Below are 26,280 nucleotides of genomic sequence, written 5' to 3' on the forward strand. Positions count from 1 at the left end.
TTCATGGACTAGGGTCTACTTCATCAGATACATGCAGTGATGAAGAAAAACAGGTATAAACAGTGGTGTGAAAAGCCATGAAATGTAGGAAGTACAAGGTGAGATGCAATTATGCAAAAATCAAACAATCAAGAAAAGTGCAGAGACTATTTACAATAGCAGAAAATGGACATTTCCCTAGTTTTGCTAGTCTAGCTAACACCCGTACAGACTCAGGAATTCCAAGTACTTTTTAAACTCTTGGTAAATGGTATCCAACTTAATGGATTCTGTTTCAACAGTCTTGTGCTGAATTTAACATCTGCATTGGTTCTTTCATTCCATGTTCTGTCCCAGGAATCTGATTTCCCATGTTGTCTCTTGGAGTTCCACCTTTTCTTTTTTCACTTTGAGGATTGCAAAGTTTGTTTTTGATGAGTGAAGAAAAGCAACTGTAAATACATTCCAATAGGCAAAAGTCTTTGATCCCAGACACAATCAACGTTGTGAAGGCAAAGGAAAGAGTAGGGGAAGGCACCAAAGTTCCTAAAATTCACTGCTCTTTTCATACCTGCACTCAAAACAACACACAACCTCAGCTCTGCTGAAGTTACCTGGTAGAATCACAGTGACAGCTCTTTAAAATGAATTGCCTTTAATTAAAAAGCAAGTCTGCATGATTTGTAGTATTATATACTGGAAACTGGGCCAGTGCTGGCTGATTTCATTGCTGGAGAAGAATGTAACTTTAGTTTCTTGCCAGTTTATACCATTCTCCATGTCCAGCCATAGATAATTTCTCATGGCCCCAAAACTTTCAACAATACTCCATTATGTCTCATGACTCATAAAATGGGCCGTTGCCCATGGAAAGCCATGCATCTTAGGGCAGGCTGTACTGCTCCCTCCAGCATGTTTGAACGGGTTGTGCAGCTTTCAAGAGCGAGTGTGGTTTATTATTCTCATGATTCGCGTACTCTCTTTGCTGTCGGTAAGAGCTTATTGCATCAGAAAAGGAAATAAAATTAAAGGCTCTGATGCATCTCAATGGGAAATTAAATGCTCAGTAAAATCTGCCACAAGCAAACGTCAAGCAAATAAAACCTGGATGGAAAACAGTAGAGAAAAAAAACCCACAATCAGTCCTGTAGAGTGTCTTTAATTCCATTTTGTCTCAAGGTACTTTGCTCCCCCCTGATTAGCACAGGTCTCCTTGTATAGGATGAGATTAAACTGAGCTAAGAATAGGTGGCTTTTTTTTGCTTTTATAATCTTGAGCATAAACATGCATCCTGATATTCATCGTTCTTGCAGGATAGCAACTGCAACTGCAACTTAAGATTTCATCATCTGCATATGTATTTAAGGTTGAATTTATGCAAATGATTCCTCTTACAATGAGTAGTTTGGTACATTCAATTTATTTCCCGATGATGATTCTTATGAGTGGTTTGTATATTCAATTTACTTCCTGTTGATTGTGCAAATTAAACTTTGTGACTTAACATCCGCCAGTACAGTAATTGCTGTCACAAAATTTACATTTCAGATACCATAATTTGGCATTTTCTATTCAATATTCTAGACCAATATTCTGTGCAATATTCTAGAAAAGCCCTGTGGCGCAGAGTGGTAAGCTACAGTACTGCAGTCCAAGCTCTGCTCATGACCTGAGTTCAATCCTGGCAGAAGCCAGGTTCAGATAGTTGGCTCAAGGTTGTCTCAGCTTTCCATCCTTCTAAGGTTGGTAAAATGAGTACCCAGTTTCCTGGGGGTAAAGTGTAGATGACTGGGGAAGGCAATGGCAAACCACCCCGTAAAAAGTCTGCCAAGAAAATGTCATGATGTGACATCTTGGGTCAGTAATGACTCGGAACTTACACAGGGAACTACCTATACTTTTTAAAAAAAAATTCTAGAACAACCATCTTCTCATGTTCTTTGCTTGCTTGTTCATTTTGGTTTTTACCCAACCTTTTCCCATGGACTCTAACCAGACAACAGTATATTTTAAAAATGTATCATGGAATTATATTAACGGGTGGAATAAAATTGGAAAGTGTATCTCTTTTCCTAGTATCTCCTGCTAATAATCTTTTATTACATTCCTTCAGACTGGATTATTATATGCCAAGAATTCACCTTCTTGGGACTCCCTTTGACTCTCCCTGGTAAGTGATCAAGAGGGCTTAGTGTTCTGGATGACTCCTGTCAGACCTGATTCAGATATAGGCACGCAGTTAAGAAGCCCAGAAAGTCTAATTAGCCTTCCTATATCAAATAATTTCACGATTATGGAGTCTCTACTTCCTTTTTATTCTTTTATTATTACAACATGCCTAAGTATACTTAATAACAACGTAATCAATAGAAAATTATACCATCCGTTATAACAAAGACCATTAAGGACAGCAATTACATGAGTCCAAAAGGTATCTTACCCAAAGGTAAGAAGGTAACAGACAAGGAGCTCCTTCAATGAAGAAGCTCGTTATCAGATGAGCTTGTCATATTTATAGGGTTTCAGAACCTTTTCTTAACAATAGCTGCCTCAGAAACTCAAATTCTTGGTTATTATCTTATCATTTCATACACCAAACAAGATTATCCATATCTGAAACATCTTGAAACACATAAAAATAGCTAGTTCATTCTTGTTTTTTGTTTTAACAGAGTCTGTGTAGAATTAGTGATTACAAGTTTCTCATACATCAAAGTATCTTTTGGCTCTCCATCAATATGCCTATATTATTGCCAGCTGCTATGAAGTTAGACATTCTTGCCGTTCTCAGATATTCCCTGCACCTGAGCCTTGGTACATTGAATGTGTTAGTATGAGTTAGATGGCTCTTCCAAACTACACATGGCAATACAACTGTGTAACTCTATTGTTTATTTCCCTCTCCAAGGTTGTTTTATTCTAGGCCTCTAGGCGCTTTTGGCTTATCTAATTATGGGGTGGGCTAGCCAACTCCATTAAAGAGATCCTTTCTTTCCTAACCTCCTTGTTGTTAGTCTGTCTGTAGAAGTAGACTAGAGCAAGAGTCTAGTAGTGTCTCCCTGTTGAGGCTAAGAAGCTGTTCTTGGGTAGCCTGCCACCAACTAGAGTCCCTATTTTTGCCCCCCTCCCCCCGTGCTCTGGTTCACTATAGATAGGGTATATGAGAAGTTACTCAAAAGAAGCCAAAAACAGAATAATAAGTAGCTAATCCTAAACTGACCAATGCAGTACCTCAACATTTCTTTCCTAGAAATGGGTGCAAGACAGCAGAAACTTTAATGAAGACTGTTCTCCAACACTGGCACAGGATTCAGTCTTTTGTTCCCCCCAGTTCCTCTCTCTTGGCATGAATTGCAGAGCCTGGCAGATAGTTCTTCTTCAGCTTGGGAGTGTTTTTGTGGATACAATCAGACCATTATGGGTTCAGCTAAATTCTTCCTTCCAAACTACTACCAACCATCATCCCAAAATTGTGATTAGGATTTTTTTGATGCCTGAGCTGGAAATGACAAACTTTCCATCTTGATTCTTGGACAATTTTGGCCCAAAGCCAGTTTGAGCTGCCCAATCCATCCTGTCTCCCAGCTCATCTGTCACTCTAAAATGGTTTCTCTCTTCTTCTCCTTAAATTCCTCCTCATCTCAGTCTCTCCAAGAAGATTGTATGTTATTTCAAGGCATATTTCTTCTTTTTCCATCCTGAGCCTCAGCGAGAAAAGCAGACTAAAAATGCTGTAAATAAACAATAAATATATATAAGACTTGAACTTGTAACCTCGTGGATCACAGCCCATTCTCTTATCTACTATACTACATCAGCTTTGCACTACCAGACTCTTTCAGGGCAATAAAATGCTGCAGGCCTTGGGGGTATTCCTGCAGCCAGCTACGTTCTAATTAGGGGTTTCAATAGATATGTGGCTGCCTTTGCTCTTTGTCGAATACAATTTGAGATGTGATGTCATTGTGCTGTACATTGCCCTGTTCCCTGGCTGTCAGCAAAGAAACTGGGGCAACACAAATTGTGATGATCTTATGTCATACATTGATGCACTCAACAAGACATTACTAGTGTGTGTGTGTGGGGAGAATATACAGAGCAGTAGCTCCTCATCTTATAACATCAAATTAGACCAGTGTTTCCCAATCTTTTTCCAGGGAGGAACCCCCTAAATTAATTTTTTAAATCCTGAGCAACCCCTACCTATGAAAACATTTACAGGCCAGAAAAAGGTGACAGTGGGGAGTGCAATTCAATTACTGCTAAATTGTCATTTACATTGTCAGTTCTCTGTCACAATCCAAACTAACAGAGTTACAATAGAACTAAATATAATTTAATAACCATGATATTGTGAGGGATACATGGAATGTTTCATGGTATTTCAAATTATTTATTCCATGATTTCTCGCAGAACCCCTGACAATCTCCTGAGGAACCCAAGTTCCATAGAACCCTGGTTGGGAACACCAATTTCCTCTTTGCTTCCTGAAGGCTCTGTCAGTTTCACCTCCTGTTCTAGGAGGTGAAGAGGAAATTAACAAACACTCTGAGGAGCAAGCTCCCCTGCTCTGAAGAGAGGGGAAATTGACAAAGCCTTCCGATCTCTTAAAACTCAGCTTCCCGGCTAACATTGCAACTCCCTTCATGTGCAGTCCTTGTGTAATTTGTCATTTGTAGCTGTTAGTCCCTTCAAGATATTTAACATAAACTGAAACTGGTTTGTCTTTGGTGGGAATATGTGTATCCTAGACTACAATTTGTATTTGAGATATTTTCTTTGTTTAACATACTTATTTTGTGTCTTAGCTGGAGTTTAGGAGAGATGTGATTGGCTGCTAACTCACTTGGTATCCTAAGTTAAACTGTGATTGTGCAGGCATGGTGGGAGGCAGCTGGGAGACTTTATTTTTCATTGCCATTGAGCTCAATGAGTGTGCTTATACTTTGGCAAGTGTTTTCACCAAAATTACTTTAGTAAAGGGGCACATGGGCAGGATGTAGTATAAGAAAGTTTAAAATACCAACTCAGCCTTGCCTCTCCCTTGGTGTTGCTTATTTTGGTCTCCTTTATGTGCTGGTGCTGGGTTTACAAAAGTGTGGCACCAGAAGGTTTTTGGTTAGGTTTGCCACCATATCCCTGAATTACAATAACATTGCTATCCTGAGCAGTTCACAGACTGGCTTTAGGATAGCACTGTTAAGTACATAACCATATAAAAATGACTAGCAGTATCTCTTCCACTAGCAAGTCACCTAAGGCAGCAGAAAGGATAAAAGTTATGAAAGAAAAAAAAAGATACAAAGTTCTTTCCAAAACTGGAAAGCTGTGCAGAAAATCTTTCCTTTACCCTGAAATATTAGAGGCTAGCATGACATTTTTATTTCTTGTTCAGATATTTTAATCTGTGGTTTGTTTTTGGTTTCTGCATGACAAAGTAAACACATAAAGAATATTTCTGTTTGTCGTGCATTAAACCAAGAAAATGATCAGGATTATGCGTTGATGAAACCAGCAAGGGAAGCATTACAAAACTATTCCTTAGGACAGGGGTGGGCAAATTGCGGCCCGAGGGCCACATGCGGACCCCTACAGATTTTTTTGTGGCCCGCCAAGACAGTCAGAAAAATCCGCCTTGAACCGAGATTTCCTTCCCGTGCACGACCGAAGATTCGTCTCGTATTTTCCACTAGGACGGCTACGTCAATACGCATGTGCAGTGTAGATACGCGCTTTTCCGGTTGATCAGGTTAATTTGAATTTTGTCTTTGCAACAGTAAATCTATAAATTTCCAACTTTAGTGAAACCATGGACCCTCTGAAAAAATGTAAAATTGGTGATGAATGTCGTGTGTTTAATGAAGAATGGACAAACAAATATTTCTTTGCGGCCCTCTGCTAAAAGGTGCGGCCCTCCGCTAACCTCCGCTCCCACAAAGTGGCCCCCGAGCCAAAACAATTGCCCACCCCTGCCCTAGGACCCTTCTCTTTGTGCCCTTTGCATTCAATTTAAGTCACAGAAGATATCATCATGAAGAAGGCACCCAGGCTTCTCGAGGCAGTGAAATCCTGCAGTAGTACAATTGTTTCAGATTAGAAGTGGGCTCTAATTTTAAATGGTCTCTCGCATAAAGAAAACTTACTGCAAGTAGAAACTAGCAAGACAGTCCTTGGCCAGAAATATCCCCCATGATGCTATGGATTTTAAGTCACATGGAGGTTTTTATGTAGTGAAGCATTAAAAGGAGTGACACCTCAAAGTCTGAAGAGATACAATTCACCCTACAAGCCAGACTAGATAAAAGCCTGTATACACAAGCCGTTTTAGAAACATATACTAACTCAGATTCATGGAAATGTATTTGTATGCTGGAAAACAATGCATCTAACAGATTTGGTACTTTATATTTTTGCAGATCTTTATTTTTTTCTGCTGTCCAAGGAAAACTGCTGGAAACCCAATCTGATCAGCCATTAGCTGTTTTTTTAAAATAAAAACCAAACCCTCTTCTCAGAAAGTTCACAGAAGTAAAGCATGTACAGATCTGTTATGATTGAGAATGAATAATTTGCTTACCTGTGAGCTAATGATTACTTTCAAAATGATGCCTTCTGCCAACTGAAGAAATAGTGTTAGAATCAAATAATCTCATATATACTTTGCAGAAGATTAAAAGATAGGAACCAGTTTATGGCTTGTTCACATAACCTGGAGGTTATAACACCTCAAGATTACAAATAAAGTTATAAACTTTCTCAATATTCATTATTTTTGCATTACCACCAACCAAAGTTAAAAGAAAGTAAAACTTTTGTTTGTTTAATAATAACAACAAAATTCAATGTATATACCACCCTTCTGGACTACTTAATGCCACACTCAGATCAGTATACAAAGTGTGTTCTTATTATCCCCACAACAACAATCACCCTGTGAGGTAGGTGGGGCTGAGAGAGCTCCTAGAAGCTGTGACTGACCCAAGGTCACCCAGCTGCATTCAAGCGGGGGAGTGGGGAATCAAACCCGGTTCTCCAGATTAGAGTTCTGCCACTCATAACCACTACACCAAACTAGAGTATATATATTCATTAGAATAAACATGGGGTTCAAGTTAGGATTGCCATATTCAAGTTCCCCAAATCTAATTTTATGCAAATTATTTGCAAATAATGCAAATCAAGCACATTAATTGCTGCATTATTTACCAGTTGCTCTTGTTAACTATCACAAAAAAAGCTGGGTAAGGACTATATTGAACTTTTCTACCTGACCCTTTGCCTGCCATAAGTTGCTCAAGCTCTCTTCTCCGCTGATACAATAGCAAAGAGAAAGATGGAGAAAGCAACACCTAGTGCCCTCTGGTCTCTGATTTTGCCAGCAGTTCACTACTTTATTTCTGTATAGTTAATGTGCAAGAGAAGTTCCCATGCAGGAATTTTATCTGATTTTCCCCAGAGCTCAAACCCCCGACAGTTAAATTCCACCCCCATCCCACACACATATGAGCTGGTAGCATTTAGCCTTTGTTTGTAGAAATGGAAAAACCTCATAGTCAGCAGAAGATACACTTGGCCTGCTATTCTGTACTGTATTGAATTCAGTGAGATTTCATTTGTTTCTATGAAATATGTTGTCAATATAGTGTGAATGGGACCTGTACAACCCTAAAGCTTAATCTTAATTTACAAGAAAATCCCATTATTTTAAATGGGACAGATTTCCAAACAATTGTGCATAGTATTTACAGGCTTAAATATCTCACATATCTCCCTACAGTTATACTAGCAGCCCAATCCTAACCCCCCAGGCAGCGTCGGTGCTCATGTGCCGGTGGTCCCGGCAGCACCTGAGTGTGGCAACGCGAGATGCAGTGGCCCCTGGGAGGGCCCGCCCACCATTCCCCTGACACCCCCCCACACCAGCCAATGGCCACACCCCTCCCCTGGCATTCAGGTGAGAGGCAACCAGCGGCGCAGTCAATGGGGAGGGCCAGGCTGGTGGCTGCAGCTTGGTGCACCTGCACATACCCACCGCCGCTGCCACCACCAAAAGAAAAAGGTTCCCCCTCCCTGAAAAGTAGGGCCAGATAGTAGGGAGCTGATCTCTGTTGCCTGGAGAGCAGTTGTAATTCTGGGAGACCTCCAGCTACTACCTAGAGACTGGCAACCCTAAATAGTCCCTAGGTTCTGGAGAAGCGGGGAGGGGGGAGGCGGGGCTGTCAATGAGTGACTGGAACACCCATTGGGAACCACGTGGGATGCTAGGAGGCTGTTTGGAAATGCGGGGAATGAAAAGCACACTCAGACTTGCTGCTGCGCAACTTGAACGCATCACTGCATCTCTACAAAGCGAGAATGGGGGGCGGGGGGCGGACCTTGACAGCCATGTCCCAGTACTGAGGAGATGCCCCCCCCCCGAGTGAACTGACAGACCCTCCCCATGCTGAGTCCATCCCTGCTTCCCCAAACACAACCCCCACCCCCTGGCAGCAGCTTTCCACCTGCAGCGACCATCTTCCTGGCTTATCAGATGCCAGCAGCTCATACTATCAGAGAATGAAAGTCCTCAGTGCCTCCCTTCTCCCCGCAGACATTCATGGGCCACAGTTCAATTCCCACCCCTCTGCTTGAAGTTACATTGGGGGGAGGAAGGGGGCAGGGAGATTGGACAAGGTGCCGCTTGATACATTTGTGGGAATGTGTGAGTGGACATGTGTGACAGGGTGTTGAGAGAAGGGCTAATGACAATGTCAGTCAGGCATGCAAACACAGAAGTTTGTTGTTTTTTAACTCATTTTATTAAACTGGAAAAAGTGCCATTGTTTCCAGGCTGGAAAGGGAGCCAAGGCATTTTGCGTAGCCCTCCTTCTGCGCTCCCAGGGGCGAGGCTGAGATGCAGACTGCTTTGAGATATTGCTTCCTGGGCTGGATCTGAATGTCACTCGCAGAGGATTATGGGGGAGGGGGAGGAAGCAGACATGCTCAGGACATGCCTGCAAGAGAAAGACACACATGTGGGCCTTGCCTTGGTCCATGGCCGAGGCAAAGCCCACACTCCAACATCTGAGAAGATGCACATAGTAGAGAGCAGTAGCGGCAGTGACCAGCTGATGCAAGATCCTCTGACGAGGATGTGCTCTGCCTTGGGGTGCTTTTACCTTTAAGGGAGAAAGCGAACAGGTAGTTACAAACACCTGGTCAAGAGTAGTTTTCTGGGCAACTGCCTCTGGGGCAGGCAGGGGCTGCTGCCACCATCCTCTCCCCCGCCAAGGCTAGTGGTCAGGCCAGTTCAGGTGATGGGGCAGCCAGCACAAATCAGCCAACTGGCTTAGCCACTGCCCCATCTCCTTCTTACCAGAAAGTACTACCTCAATCCTTACTGAGATGGAACTTCAGAGTCAGATAACCTACAAGGAAACATGAGTGGCTATTGTTAGTTAGCCAGACAGTCTGGACTTTGCCCTTCTTCCCCTGAGTGAGTGCAAAGTTCTCCCACTGTTCTTGCAAAGTCCCCAAAGTGCACTCAGTGCCTGCCACCGTGGGTACCATCTCTCCCACCTTGTGTTCAAAGTACCCATGACAGAAAGCAAATGGGCAGAGCTTCCAGCCGTGTGCTAACTTACCTGAGGTTGGGCAGTGCGTCCAGATGCTTTAAAGGGTGTGTCTGCAGGTGATTGGGTGCGAGGAGGGGGGCTCATCCATGGCAGAAGCACACTTGGATTGGCCCCAAGGTAGTTCCCATCCTATACTCCTTCAGGCCGGGGGGGGGGGCTGGGTGCTCAGAGAGGGGGCTGAGTTTTCCCCATTCAATGGGTGCCTATGGGCTATGCTTTATTTTTTCTTGGCGTAGCTCTTTTGCGCTGCTGTGGGCATTCCTGCTTTTGGAAGGGCTTAGGAAGCAAACTACCTCTGGTCCCGCCCTCCTCCCCGCCCCCTCCTATGCCGGCATGGGGCCCTGCACCGCTTTTCTGCCTCCATCCGGCCGCCTCTTGCTCCTGGTGGCAGTGGCCCGGCAGTGCTGGTATGCCTTGTGCTGCCGGCGGCGGAAAGGCATTTACACCCACGTAGGAGCCAGTTCTGCTGGTGCAAGCTTTAGTTCGGTCCCTATTCACTCCCCCCCCTTAGGATTGTGCTGCCCGTCTCATTGCCTGCACAATTAAGAAACTGATTATGAAACTCAAGGTTAACGTATCATCAATCCATAGGGCTCAGCCAGACCCCAGAAATTCTGTCATGGCCCCCTTGATATCAACAGGATACTCAATACTCCACCTTAGCAGATCTGATCATAGTTTTTTATTGGCATACCAAACAAAGCATATGAGGAGGAGCATCAGTATACAGAAGATCAGCAAGTAACAGGAATTATAGTCTTTCTTTAACATTTAATATGCAACTAGAAAGAAGAGAGTCCTGCTCTGTAGAAAAGCTAGTACAGACTTCAACTTTTTGTGAGCATTCAGAGGATTTCTGAGTTCTCCCCCATGTTTGAATTTGTACTGTATAAAAAGAAAACAATTGCAAACCAGCCATTTTTATTTTGATTTTAAAATAATCTAAATTTTCTCCCATCGCTATTTTCAAAGACAAAGGCACCTGAAAGATGCATATGCCCACCAACCACTTTGGCTCCTTTTGACTTCTAGGGAACCATCAAATTCTAGGGGACCGATATTTTCCAATTTGGAAACATAAAGGTCACTTTTTCTGTTTCTCTCAATCTTAGAGATTGAAGGAATTGATAAAAACTGCTCTTTTACATTTTTAAAAGGGAGACTCAAATTTTATTTCATTACTGTTGTTATTTGGAATAATTTGGAAATTCACAAGAAGGCATGAGACATTTCCCTTTAAATTTATTTACTTTTAGTGCCAAACTAGATATTGTGGCATCCATGGATCCAATCCATAGATGTTGATGCCATGTTAGTGAAGAATTTGGCCATTTAAGAACGCTGCACTCACAGCGTGGCAGGACTAGGCAATCTTGTCACCTCCTATGCCTTTCAAGTGCTGTATCAGCCTGTTTCAGCACTTGCGAAGGTGTGCAGGGGGGAAACAAGATTGCCTGCTCTTGCAGCATTTTTAAATGGCCAAATTCTTCTCTAAAATGGTGCTGGTGTCCACAGGTTGGACACCTAGATACCATACCTTTGAGTTTGGCCTTTAGAAGCACAAGAAGCAGATCAAAAACACTGGTGCTAGAATTGCCAGCTTTTAAATGGGATCCTGGCAGGAGTAGGGGATCCCCACCCTTGTCTTTTGAGTTCCAGAACAATGGCAGGGAAAAAAAATTAAACTGATTTTGGTCCGACAGCATAATATCACTTCTGAGGAAAGCCCAGAAGTGACAACAGGCCTCTCTAGGAATCTCCAGAAACTATGATTTTACTATAGAATTTCTAGCGATTCCTAGAGCAGCATGCTGTCACTTCTGCGTTTTCCTGGAAATGATGTCCTGCCATCACTGATGGCCACATGCCATGTCCCCCACTACCCCAACCTCCCACTGGAGCAGTTCCTTTATTATCAATTTAATCTACAGCAATTATCAGGTGATGTTACTTAGCTCCATGCCATGAGAAACTTCCTCTGCCCGTTTCTGCATATCAAATCCTATTAAAGGGACAGAATGTTTCTTTTTTTTCTGGCCAGTTGCCAACCTGAGCTGCTGAAGGCCCTCAAGTAATAAAGCAAGCTTAGAAAAAAACTGCTCCTGAGGCAACATTTTCTGCTTGTTTTTCATACCTTTCAATCACAATGATGACTTCCTTCATTGGCTAGAACAAAAGAAATGTGAAATTGGTTTGCTTCCTCCGGGCCAGTTAATGCATAGGGTCTGGAGAAAAATGTCCCATCCCTTTAATAGAGTCTTAATGTGTGGAAATGGAAAGCTGAAGCTTTTCATGGCATGGAAGTAAATAACCTCACCTGGTAAATAACATCCCATCAAATGTCTATTAAAGGTACAATACTTTTTTTTCCCTCCAGGCAGTTATCAAACCTACTAATGTGCTGAAGGAGCATTATTACAACATGAGGTAGACTTTTTAATATTACAGATGGCATGCTCATATTCCAGGTAAAGCCTAGCCAATTGAGTAATATAGCAACTCTAGCTGAAGTTACTCTGTTTTTGCACTCCGAAGAACTCAGCCATGATACAGAAGTACTTGGAAATAGTTTCAAGTGAGTAATGGAGTAAAAGCCAAATTGAGAGAACAATTACTCAGTATTTATTGTTACGTGTGCTCAGCCATCTAGAGTATATTATCTGGGGAATCTCCGTACCATCTATCTACAGTTGCATGTTTTGATATGTACTATTATGGCTCATCTAAAAAGAGCATCTCTCTTTTGGATATACACCTTAACACGGTGAGGGGGTTTGAGTGTGTCAGTGAAACTGAGAGCAACACCGCCAGGAGCACAGGTTTGGTCAAGAGTCTAAACTCCTGGAAGAATCACTCAAGGTGGAATATCAAAGCTGAGACACCAGACTAAGATGAATCTACCCCCCTCGGGAATCAATGGTCAAATCAGCAGAATAGAATTGAATGTTCCAATGGTGATTGGAGTGGAGGAATTTTTGAAAGTTAGCAACTAGGCAACAGCAGTAAAGGACGATGACACTGGCGGAGGATCTTTCACAGACAATGGCAGTGTCACTTCAACTAACCCTGGTTAGTACTGCAAAGCAGAAGAAGGCAATGGTAAACCACTTCTGCTAATCTCTTACCTTGAAAAAACAATCCAAAATGAAAAAAGACATAGTGCTGGAAGATAGGACCCCCAGATCAGATGGCACTCAATTGGCTACTGGGGAAGAGCTGAGGACAAGTATGAATAGTGCTATTCTAAATGAGGGGACTGGATTAAAGCCAAAAGGTCATCGTTGCAGATGTGATTAGATGCAAAAGGAATGCCCAAAGCTGTGCAACACACATAATAGGAACATAGAACATGAGAAGTATGAAGCCAGGTAAGCTAGAAATTGTAAAACAAGAAATGGAACATTTAAACATTGCAGTCCTGGGTGTGAGTGAACTAATGTGGACCGACTCAGAACATTTTCCATCAGAAAATCACACAGTGTTTTACTGCAGAAATGAACTCAAAAGAAATGGTGTTGCTCTAATACTGAGACAAGATATAGCACAAACAGTCAAGAGCTACAACACAAAGTCTAACCGAGTAATAGCAATCAGACTTCAGGGAAAGCCTGTTAACATAATCTTTATTCAAGTTTATGCTCCAACTACAGATTATGAGGAGGAAGAAAAATAAAACTTTTATGCAAGTGTCCAAGAAGAAACTGATCATACACCTAAACAAGATATGCTGATAATCATAGGTGACTGGAATGCAGAAGTAGGATATAAAGCAGAATCAAATATAGTTGGAAAATTTGGACTAGGATCATGAAATGACGCAGGAGAGCGACTCACAGAATTTTGTGAAGCCAACAATCTATTCATTGCTAATACATGCTTCAGGTAACCAAAAGATGATTGTATATGTGGAAATCACTGGGTGACCGATACAAGAACCAAATAGATTACATAATTGGAAGAAGAAGATGGAGAAGCTCTATTCTTTCTGCTAACACAAGACCAGGAGCTGATTGCAATACAGATCATGAGTTGCTAATATAAAAAATTAGTATAAAGCTGAAGAGAAACACTAAAAGAATCATAGTGACAAAATACAATCTAAATAATATTCCTGAAGAATTTAAAGACCAGGTAAGGAACAGATTTGCAATACTAAGTTTAATTGATTGTCAGCCAGAAGAATTATGGGCTGAACCAGAGATATTATCAAGGAAGAATGTGCAAAGACTATTCCTGTAGCCAAAAGAAAGGAGAAGCCTAAATGGACGACTGAGGAAACTTTTAAAATTGCTAAAGATAGATGAGATGCAAAAGGTGACAGAAATAGGGTCAAAATTCTAAATGCAGCTTTTCAGCGACTTGCACGCAGAGAAAAAGAAATCTATTATAACAACCAGTGCAAAGAAATAAAAGATAACAACAAAAAAGGAAGAATAAGAGATCTGTTTCATAAGATCTGAGATATCAAAGGGAAATTCAAGCCATGGCTTTGGATGCTGAAAGATCAACATGGAAATACAGTATCTGATCAGGACAAAAGAAAGAAAAGATGGAAACAATACACTGAAGAACTATACAAAAGAGATAGAAAGATGACAGATACTTTCGACGAAGAATCTTTTGATGAAGAACCAGAAATCCTAGAAAGTGAAGTAAAAGCTGCACTCAAAGCAATTGGGAGACACAAAGCACCTAGAGTAGATGGAATACCAATAGAGCTACTTCAAGCTACAGAAATGGAGTCCATCAGAATCTTAACAAGAATCTGTTAACAAATATGGAAAACAAAACAATGGCCCATGGACTGGAAACACTCAGTCTACGTTCCAATTCCAAAAAAAGAGGATGCCAAAGAGTACAGCAACTATCGGACTATCGCGTTAATTTCCTATGCTAGCAAAGTGACGCTCAAAGTTCTACAGCAAAGACACAATATATGGAATGAGAAATGCTAGATGTTCAAGCTGGATTCAGAAAAGGAAGAAGCGCCAGAGATCACACTGCAAACTTACGATGGCTAATGGAACATACCAGAGAATTTCAGAAGAAAATCAGCCTTTGTTTTATAGATTCCAGCAAAGCTTTTGACTGTGTGGATCATGAAAAGCTATGGAGAGTCTTAAAAGAAATGGGGAGTGCCACAACATCTGATTGTTTTGATGTGCAACCTGTACTCTGGAAAGAGGCTACTGTCAGAAAGAGGCTACTGTCAGACTCAATGCCCTGCACATTGGGACTACATCACACTATTAGGAATTTGGGGGCTGTACCCCCCTCCACGTTACTTCCAAGAAACTCCTCTGCTGGTAAAACAACAAGAAACAGGAGAAAGGTTAGTTGCTCTCAACCATTCCCCTTCCCATTGATGGCTGTCACAAGCACCCACTACTTAAAGTTTGGTATGGAAATGCTTCTAGCTGGCAGAGAACCTGCAAAGAGCCATCATACATCCTGGCAGGAATGTGATGCTCAGTCAGAGGTGTGGGGAGGCCAAATACTAGATTTATCTCTTCTTAGGAATAACAGGAAGAGAGGGACTGACCAACAGAGGGTGGGCAAACAGAAGAAATAAAGCCCCTAGACACAAGGTGAAGAGAGTCTGTTTTGGACTGCTTCCATCTGGAGGTAACTTATAGGAAGGAGCTCTTACACCTAGGCTCCATCTTGATGGCTCCCATTACCATATGGAGATGACAAAGGGCAAGCAGTCTGGACTAAGACTCAAAGTAATGAATGACTGATAGAATGCTGTAACTTCAAGAGTAAGTTGCCTATCCTAGAATAACAGAAAAGAGGAGGGCTCCTCTGAGTCTGGAAAGCTACCCAATTACAAAGAGAAAAACCTTGGAGGTACACTGGAAATTAAATTAATAAATTTTTATAAATTTTTTTGTGCAGAGTGCAAAGTGCCAAAGTGTTAACATATAATTCCTAATAAATATATATAAATATCCAATATATAAATATCCAATAAATACATACAAAATGCATATACATTCAATCAAGAGTCCAACTGGTAGTTTCTCCACTAAGGTGATGAAGTAAAACCTCCAGACATGTAGTTCATAATGTTAAATCTTTTGTAGAACCGTTGATTCCCATGTGGAATTTCCTCAAAAGACAACATAGTCTAGTGGTTACAGTCGAAGGCCAAGAATTATGGCTAAAGAGCCTGATGGGTTCTGCCAGCCTGCTATCCCATTTCAGCAAAATGCTTTTTCAAAGGCTCATAAATACATTTTATACTGTAAATTAAGTTATAATAAATAATTAAATATGATAAAATACGTTGTCTTTTTGTGTTATTACTAGTATTTCAAGAATAACTACTCACAATTACTCCAACACCATAACGTTCATCTCGATGTAGATATGAAATCCAACAGACCACTGCTGTGAAGTGATAATTAACATTCCAACTTTTAAACTGTTTGCTGCCGCCCAAAGATTCAGATTTAAAGAGACAGTGTTGCTTACATTACAGATAACAAGAATATTCAGTGTTATTATTTAAACCGTGTGGGTATAATGTATTCAGTTTAAATATCCATTCTGATTCTTTCTGCAATAACCTCTGTTGCACATCATAATTCAAAGATTTAAATACAGTAAGAACAGACACTTTAAAATCCCTTTCATTATGGTAACATTCACTTTGTATTCTTGCTTGATCCCTTACTGTGTAGAGTACGTGTGTAGACATTTATTAAATTTCTTATTATTTTGAATGTTCTCTGTAACCACATTAAGCTCCACTAAGACATTTTACTAAATGGGTAGGGAGATGGTTCAATAGATTGCTAGATCCCCAGGAATGTGCAAATACAATTAGCTGTCCCTGCGGTACCAAACTGAACAAAGTCGGAGATGCAGACACTAGGCCGAGCCTGTAAACGTTGAACTGGGTGGAGTGCTCGGAGTGCTGGCGCTCCTAGTGAGAGATACACTAAATGACCAGCTGGTGGCAGCATGGATACCCAGAGAGAAGCAAGGAATCCCTCCAGGAGTCAAGCGGTCTCAGGAGAGTGCTATGTTGCCAGGCAGAGACCCAGGACAGCTGCCGAGTGTCTTGACCTCTCAGAGGACCCAAAATGGAATGGTGCTCATGGGTCATTAGGGCCATTCTGCAACAGCTGGTAAAAGTAAAGGGAGATTTTCCCAACTTCTCTCCATAGGGAACATAATTGCTAACAAAGTGTGTACGTGTGAAGATTTTTTCTCCCAGACTTTTTCTTTGTGTGTAATGGGCAGTACCAATAAGGAGCTCCAACTCAATTGTTTACCAGTTAAAGATGTTACCAAATAGCTTCCTGGAGCCTTTATGGATTCAACAATATTAACATGAGGGCACATGGGAATAGGCTGGATAATAATAACTATCTGTTTGCTCGGCTATGATTGATTAATATTTTTCTCCTTTGAGTTTAGTCTGTAACAATAGTAATCATATTTTAAGTAGCAATCATATTTTAAGTAGCACTGCTACTTCTTCCTTCATTTCAGTGGGATGGTAATAAAGAGCAAAAAAGGAATTAGATTCACAAGATGATTTAACGATACTGTCATTTCATTGAGACCTGCACTTCAACAACTTTTGAATGGCTCCATTTAAGAAATTGCAAGCCAAGTCACAAACTTGCAAAAGTGGGTGTAGACAAGGATGCTAGCAGAACAAAGTCAGCCAAATAGACTAGTGCAATTGTATCTAAGAATAGAGCTACCTGCGTCATGTTGAAAACTGGCGTGTATTTCTAGCCTTCCTTGGTACAGAAATCAAAGTGCAGATGTTTGGTCGGCACTGAACACATGAAACCAAAAAGTCATGCAGATTCCAAGAAGCAGGAGTCCCAACTGCTGGAAACTGAAGTCAACGTCTTAGGTGGCATGGTGAGCAGTGCTAGCCAGACCTACCCTATTGAAAACAGGGCAACTCCCTGCCACATTGCATGGCAAATTATCAGGAGAAAATGCAGATCTGTAATCAGGGTATTTTGAGAAATATTTTAGAATGGAGATGGTGATATAAATGCTTGAGCAAATTTCAGAAAGGCAAGCTCCAGCATACGACAAAGGGGCAGAAGATAAATATAGCAGAATGTGGTAACCTGGCCACAATACTTATTTGCAAAAATATACTCTGGCAAAGTGCTCTGTGCCTGCACATGGCATTACTTAGGAACATATCTGCCAAGCAGTTACTTGCGGAATCAGATGTGCTCACACAGTACATCTGATTCCTGCAATCAACTTGTGCCAGGGCTTCAACTCAGGTTGCTCCACTATCCATCGATGTGACTTAGGGGGATGACTGGTTGGTTGGTTCCCCATAACTATCAGAATTGTCTCAGGGAAATGGATATTATCTTTTTGAGCCTTTAGAAGTTTTGTTAGAATTTGCCTGACGGAAATTTCTGTTAAACCCAACCATTTGCTTACTTTCCAATAACAGAATTTTTGCCAAATAAGATAAGGTTCAAGGACCTTAGAGGACCTCCAGTCCTCAATTTTGATGAGCCAGCTTACGTTCAAGTTGAATTCAGCTTGATTCCCATTATCCTTTGCAAATGGCCAGATATTGGATTGAGTGAAACCATACACAACTTGCCTGATTACGCAAGAGCAGACTTTGATTTTGATTTGAATGCAGTGAAAGTTTATAATATTTTAACCTGGGCCGTTTCCACACTACTCACCTTCATCTGGAACGCTGGGGAATGTCGTGAAAAAAACGTGGAAGATAGTGTCTTCTCGTGCGAGTTTTGCACAACATCGTGCAAAACTCACGCGAGAAGACGCTATCTTCCGCGTTTTTTTCGTGACGTTCCGCAGTGTTCCGAATGAAAGTGAGTAGTGTGGAAACAGCCCTTAACTCACTACAAATGGACCAGTAGCTGTAGCATAGTGGTTAAGTAACTGGGCAGTGAATAAACACTCAGCCCCAGCCCCCCAGGTGTATTATGGAGATAATAACGACACTGACTTTGTTCACCACTCTGAGTGGGGCTTTAATCTGTCTTGAAGAGTGACATTTAAAACTGTGTTTATTAACTGTGTTATATAACACAGTTTTACTACCACCACCTCCACCACCAGGGCAGAGTCATTAGATGTCCAGATTGGCATGTGGCTGAATTGAATAAAGACAGATTTAACTAAATTATTTTATATCTAAGCCATTTGTCCTCAGTTGTATTTCCCAGAGATAGCGGTTACATCTTTAAATGCTCTGAGGTACAGCGCAAAGCTGTAGATGTGGTGCATTTTGGCTGGTTTATTCTCTAGTTCTCTTGTCCACTTTATTCCCTACCTGCTGTAGCCAGTAAGACTCCACTTTTGCCTATTATTGGATGGATGCATGAAATGAATCCTGAAGGAACAGAGTGCTTGCTCAGCATTGTTCCTGGATAACAACCTGGCATCTCTCCTTTCACCAAACCGTTATGAAAATCTGGCCTCCTTAAATTGATGCCTAAATACAATTGTCCTTGAGGTCCTGCTGGCTTATACGGCTAGCTGTTATATTAGCAACCCACACATAAGAAGAGAGATTTCCCTAGAGAGCTTTGGTCATCTAGTTCTTTGGACTTTAGTAGAGGTAGCCTAAATCATTTCCACGGTTTTTTCAAAATGTCTCCCTGAGGGATCTTTCTCCCTCACACAATCATTTTATAGACTCCAGAAGAGCAGCTGTGCTAGTCTGTTGCCACCAAACAGAAAAAGCCTTGTGTCACCTGAAAGGCCTCAAGTTGATTGTCACCTGAGCTTTCCTGGACTACGGCCCACTTCCTCAGATGCAAGGAGTGTGACATTGCTCCAGCAATTATCAACCGTTTGTGAAATTCAGCCATTGGAGGGCGGTGTTTCGCTATTGGAGGCCCTTTCCTTACCATGGGGTCGGCAGGGTGCATTGATGCCTTCACTTTTTGCCTGAGGTTCCAGGAGATATTTTGTGGTCTTAAAGGTGCTACTGGACTCTTTATCATTTTGCTACTACAGACTAACACGGCTAACTCCTCTGGATCTATGACTTTTGTGGGTTTCCCTAATCCCAGTGTCACTGTAACAGCTCCAGCATCATTTACTTTCATTCCTAGGGTAATAAGGCATTCAAGATGTAACATGTCCATTTTGTGAAGTCTGGATTTACCCTTGAAAGTTCTCATATCAGAAGTTATTTTTTTTTAGTTGTGTGACCTGAGTTATTGATATAGGCCCATTTTGTTATAGTAAAACCAGTGTTTGAGAGTGTATTCCAGTGTTTGCATAGAGAAGCACAGGCTGATAAGGTAGTTTAAAAAAAACCTTTCTAAGACTGCTTCCATTTGGAAAGAGCTGTTTGAGCTTCCAAATTTCCTGTTAGCTCATTTCTTCCATGTCTTTTTTTGCTTTGCCTATGTCTTTCTGATTAATTTGAATATATTGGCCATCCATTTTACGATCTGTTTTGATCTTTTTACTTCCCATTAGAAGGATGTGGTATGCCTCAAAATAGCAGATCAGTAAAAGTCAATAATAGATGCTTGGCAGGTCCAAAGGCAGAGTGGCAGAAGTGATTTTTTTTTTAAAGGAAGGAGGTAGCTAATAATACAGAGGAAATGACAACAGGAAAACCAAGCCAGCTTGTGCTGTGTTCCTTACGTGAAACTGTTTCACAGAAAAGTGTGACCCTTCCCATGAGGCTTTCACAGACGTCAAAGCCACTGAGAACATTATGGAAGTTTTTCAATTCCAAAACATTGTAATGATCATCCCTTAGGACCAACAGTCCCATAATCCTCTTCTAGCAAGTGCACTGGAACATAATGTTCTTCTCAGTACACTGATACAAGTGAACAGAAGAGAGACAACCTTTGCCCTGCAGGGAGGAAAAGTTACTTTTATAGGACACAGCAATCCACCAATGATGACTGATCAGAAAGCATCATTTCAAATGCTGTGTCTGCATGCAGCCTCCAACTCTGTTCCACTGTATCCTTTGTACTTTATCTTCTAGACTGCTGCAATATACTCTAGGGAGTTGGTATGGAATAAGCAGTTTGAAGCCTGGAATGTAAATATATGCATGTTTGCACATGAAGCCCTAAACACAGTTAGGAGGAAACCAGTAAAATGCGAGTTAAAAACTAGTTCAGTTTATGGTTGTTGTGGGTTTTCCGGGCTGTATTGCCGTGGTCTCGGCATTGTAGTTCCTGACGTTTCGCCAGCAGCTGTGGCTGGCATCTTCAGAGGTGTAGCACCAAAAGACAGAGATCTCTCAGTGTCACAGTGTGGAAAAGATGTTGGCAGGTCATTTGTATCTACTCAGGAGGGGTGGGGTTGAGCTGAGTCATCCTGTAAGAGTTTCCCAGGGTGTGGAATGCTAATGGCGGGAGGCTTCACTGTATCCTGAGGAGGTTCTTTTGCATATGGATTGGTGCTTGATGTGCTAATCTTCTCTGCAGGGCTATTGTCGAGTATAGAGTGTTTTGTTAGCCTGGTGTTTTTCAGAACTGAAAACCATGCTCTGTCCATTCTTAAGGTTTCTTCTTTCCTGTTGAAGTTTTGCTTATGCTTGTGAATTTCAATGGCTTCCCTGTGCAGTCTGACAAAGTAGTTGGAAGTGTTGTCGAGTATTTTGGTGTCCTGGAATAAGATACTGTGCCCTGTTTGAGTTAGGCTATGTTCAGCCACTGCTGATTTTTCAGGTTGTCCAAGTCTGCAGGGTCTTTCATGTTCTTTTATTCTTGTCTGGATGCTACGCTTTGTGGTCCCGATGTAAACTTGTCCACAGCTGCAGGGTATACGGTATACTCCTGCAGAGGTGAGGGGGTCTCTACTGTCTTTTGCTGATCATAGCATCTGTTGTATTTTTCGGGTGGGTCTGAATACTGCTTGAAGGTTATGCTTTTTCATAAGCTTTCCCATCTGATCAGTAATTCCTTTGATATATGGCAAAAACACTTTTCCTGTAGGAGACTGTTTTTCCTTGGTTGTTTGATTCATCCTGGGTTTGATTGCTCTTCGGATTTCATTTCTGGAGTAGCCATTTGCCTGAAGTGCGTGGTTTAGATGATTAATTTCCTCATTGAGAAAGTGCGGCTCACATATCCGTCTTGCACGATCCACTAATGTTTTCATTATGCCTCTTTTCTGTCGGGGGTGGTGATTGGAGTTTTTGTGTAAGTACCGATCAGTGTGAGTTGGTTTCCTGTAGACCTTGTGACCTAACTGAAAGTTTGCTTTGTGGATGACCAAGGTATCCAGAAGTGGGAGTTTTCCCTCGATTTCTTTCTCCATTGTGAATTGTATGTTCCGGTGGATGTTGTTGAGATGATTCAAAAACCCCATCAATGCCAAGACCGCGGCAATACAGCCCGGAAAACCCACAACAACCATTGTTCTCTGGCTGTGAAAGCCTTCGACAATACATAGTTCAGTTTAGTTTATAGTACATCAGAGTAACCCTGTTTGCAACTTTAATACTAAGAGTGCCCTCTGGAACTCTCACAAAGGCAACATTAGCAGAGAAGCCATCAACAAATCCAGAAAGAGCTTAGCTGAACCACCATGGAAGAGAAACTTTCTACTAAAAATGTATTAATGCCTTGACTCTCCTGTGATTCATTTTGTAGAAATATAGCCAATAGGTATCAATTCTCTTGGGCTGGTCCAGTGATCTTTTAAACCCTTCTCACAAAGCACATTTGCAACACTGAAAGTGTTCAGGTCAAGCCAATAAAAACTCTTACAGTTCATAATAGCAGAATAACAGCAACCTGTATATCCTCTGTCATCCTATTACCTTCCCATCTCCTGAAAATGGCTCTTCTATATATACTGCCAGTCAAAATGTGATTTGTTCTAATGGGAAAATACAGAAAACAAACTTAGGCTTCAGGCCCATTCTCTTTTAGGGCAGATATGCACATCAATTTTATTTTACCTGTCATGAGTTCCACCAGGGATTATAGTTTGATGAAGTGCCAAGAATTTACTGCAGCTCCATGGAAAGAGGGAATAACCATCAAACTAGACTATAACATAGAAACTGTCTTTTTATTTCTTATGACACAAATACTTTCTAAACATTTAAAAATTAAGAGTTACACACTGGGATTTAATTGTCATGGTCTTCTAATGGTTAGGGTTGTGTAAGCTTAGAGCTGACTGGAGAAAAAAAAGTCCAATCCCTTTAACAGAGGCTGACTGGATGTTACTTTCAGGTGATTTTATTTACTTCCATGCCATGAAATGCTTCAGCTGCTTATTTTTACTAAAGGACAAGATGGTTTTCTCCAGTCCTGTTGGTAACTATCCACCTTCTCTAACAATCCTGGGAGTTGTAACGGAGAATTCACTATTGCTGAATATTGTGTTATTGTAATAATTCACCTTTGGATATTCCAAAGAAAATCCAGGATATGAATTATTACCATAACATAATTGTTATCACAGCGTTCTATTTTCCAGAATACCTTAGGTAAAGGGAATGACTGTTAAACCAGTACACATTTATTATACAACATGTGTTGATGTTTATTATAGGTTCCTTTGGCTATCTGAAATTACTACATTGGGTTCCCTTTATCTGGAATTGCCAGCTGACTGCAGAAAAAACTTCCTCTTACCTTGGACAACAGTTTGACCTGCAGAAATCAGCAGGGGAAGCTTTTTATGACATATAGATAAGCATTAGGACATTACTACGGGAAGATCAAGCTACTTTTAGTCATAAGAGCATGGGGTGGTAGAAAAGTTGGCAACCCAACAGTGGTAACTGTTCAGGGCAGGCTTTCTAGTGCTTATGTCTTTCAGTAGGAGAGCTGCATCAGAATAAGATTATAACAGTAGTAATAGCACTGCTATGTAAGGGTCAAACGATATCTGTAAAAATCAGTCTTATCTGATGGATTCTGCTAAACTTGTAAGGAAGGAAAGAAAAAAGCTCCTCAATTACCTTCTTGATGCCTGCAAAGAGTTGCTGCTGCACTGGTACATGACCCATTCCAAGACGGCATATTTATGCCTTGTGATTGCAAAATGACGCTGGAGGTAAGGTTGAGTGGATGGCAGTTCATATAGACAGGTTGGTGTTTACTGTTGCATGTTCTCTCTTTCTTCAAATTCTTCTATGGTGCAATTTGCTGTCAAATGAGGAATTATGAAGGGATGGGCAACAATTTGAATCCTGAAGAATTCCCCAGTGCTACCTACATTTATAAATATCACTGCAACTAATAAATGGTCATTCTTATTGTTTTGATTGTGGTGTTTATAAATCACGTCAGACACTGGGCATGGGTGAGCAAATTTTTCAGTTGAAGCCCCACATCTGGGTTCTGCCTGCTTTTGAGAGCTCTTGGATAGATACTGAGTATGAGCCAGAGACTAAGCTGGGACCCTTCAGAAGTGGAAGGACACTTTCTCGCTCTGCTACTTTTAATATTGTTAACACATACCTTAAGGACTGACTTTGCCCATATGAACCTACATGTCCACTCTGGTCATCTGCAGAGGCCTTGCTTCAGGCTAGGGATGCCAGGCCCCTTCAATCTCCTGGCAGGAGACAGGGACCTGGCACTGATCTCTGGGAAGAGGGGTGTGCGCGTGCGCTCTGCACACATGCGCGCCCCCACAGGCGTGATGATGTCACTTCAGGGGTGACGTCATCGTGTGGCCTCAGGTGCTGCAGAACGCGCCTGATATGGGCCGTTCTGCTGCGGATCGGGCCTGTTTTTGAGGTGCTGCGGAGTGCAGGAATGCTCCTGTGCTCTGCAGTGCCTCAAAACGGGCCCGATCCGTGGCAGAACGGGCCTGTTTTGGGGAGCTGTGGAGCGCGCTCCTGTGCTACGCAGCTGCTGGAAACAGACCCATTTGCCATGGATTGGGCCCGTTTTGAGCATGGCAGAGCGCAGGAGCGCTCCTGTGCTCCACAGTGGCCCCAATCTGGGCCAAAATGGGCCCGGTCCTGGTGGCTGTGGTGCAAGGGAGTGCGCTGTGAAGCGGGGGAGAGTGCACAAGGAGGGTGCGTGCCCCCCGCTGCTCAGGTAAGTGGGGGCGGGGTGTGGGGAGCGGGAGTGGTTTTAAAGTTGAAATGTTTTAATATTTGATGTTCACTGCCTTGAGGAAAGATGGGGTAGAAAGGTGGAATAGAAATGCTTTAAATAAAATAAATAAATAAAACTGGTTTACTGACAGCTAAACATTTCTGTTATTGTTGGTATAGTAGTTCCCTCAGGCCAGGAAAAGTTACAGTCACTACCATAAGAATGAATCCAGAGACAAAGAGAGGTAGACAAACAGTGCAGCTAGCTACCTAATTTGATTATAAGAACATAAGAAGAAGAGCCCTACTGGATCAGACTGGTGGTTCCTTTAGTCCAATATCCTGTTTCCCACAGTGGCTAACTTGATGCCCCTAAAGGCCTACAAGCAGGCATGGAGGCCAAATTCTCTCCCTTTTGATGCCCATGGGCTCCGATTTTCAGAGGGTTATCTGGCACCATGACGAATAGTCACTGATGGAGCTGGGCTCTGTGATTTCCCCCCCTGATCCCCTACATTTCCCATACTGGTAGAACTCGAACCTTTTCTAAGGATGAATTTTTCAAAAAGATGAAGGGAGCTGAGTTGATAGGGAGTGTAACACCTTTAAAAACCTTCTCCAGCAATGAAAAAAAAAAGGCGGGGGATTATAGACAATTTCCTGTCACCAAACAGTCCCTCCTGCACTTCTCTATGTATCTTTTCTTCACCCCGTGTTCCCCGACAGAGAGGAGTCTGGTAAAATAGATGGAGCCCTGCGACTCTTGCAAAGAAAAAGGAAACTACAATGATTCAGCAGTTCCAGAAGAGCCAGAACAGGACCTTTTAAAACAGGCATCCTGGTTGAAGAAATTTGTCTTTTTTATTAAAGTTCTGATACTGCAGCTGTTACAGGAATGATTTCAGGATCTGATAGCACCTACAGCTGTGCAATTGGCTGCTATCAACTTCCCCACTGGGACACGGCACTCCTATCCGATTTCTGTTCCAAGATACCAAATGAAAGTCTCCACAAATCCCCTAAGCAAATTGTTCCACTGTGACAAATTCCAGAAGAATGAGCCTATTGCAGCCCCAACAAGATAAAGTCTTGTGGCACCTTTAAGACTTGTTTTATTGTGACATAAACTGTCAAGAACACCTGAAGAAGTGGGCTCTGGCTCATGAAGATATGCCACCACGAATACAGTGATCTTTCACGTGCCACGAGACTCCTTATGCCCAAGGGAACAATGTTCTGCCCACAGTGTTTGTTCTGGAAAGGTCTTCCTTCTTGAGGGGACCAACGTGCAGGTCTCAGGACGAAAAGTACTTCCAGACACCAAAAAAGCCATTTTAAAACCACACCTTGGCTGCCCCTACATGGAGGTTATGCACTACCTTGCTTCCCCAACTACAGTGTTATGTTTTTTAAAGTATCTGCGTGGCATCATCATGCAACTGTCCAGCTTTTGCTTTTCTTCCTGCTTCACTATGATCTTTTCCAAAGCCACTTTGGTATGATTTTTCTAAAAAGATCAACGCCAAACAATCTGGCTTACCATGTGGGCAGGATTTTCGAATTTTCCCACGCCACTCTGTAGTAAAGCTAACCTATTCTATTCCGATGATATATTAGCTGATTCTGCATCGGTCTATTTTGCCAGTTCAGTTCCCATACT

The 26,280-nt window shown here is 41.8% G+C and overlaps 1 long non-coding RNA gene across 1 annotated transcript; it reads right to left on the minus strand.

Annotated features, from left to right (window-relative positions):
• Positions 1–22: 22 nt before the first annotated feature.
• Positions 23–23,558, minus strand: LOC129328811 (uncharacterized). The gene is made up of 3 exons (XR_008596893.1): positions 23,532–23,558; positions 15,930–15,988; positions 23–3,711 (listed from the first exon to the last, which is right to left on the minus strand). It is a non-coding gene; the product is annotated as an uncharacterized LOC129328811 (long non-coding RNA).
• Positions 23,559–26,280: the final 2,722 nt, after the last annotated feature.

The sequence above is a fragment of the Eublepharis macularius genome, chromosome 4 (genome assembly GCF_028583425.1).
Source record: "Eublepharis macularius isolate TG4126 chromosome 4, MPM_Emac_v1.0, whole genome shotgun sequence".
Taxonomy (NCBI): domain Eukaryota; kingdom Metazoa; phylum Chordata; class Lepidosauria; order Squamata; family Eublepharidae; genus Eublepharis; species Eublepharis macularius.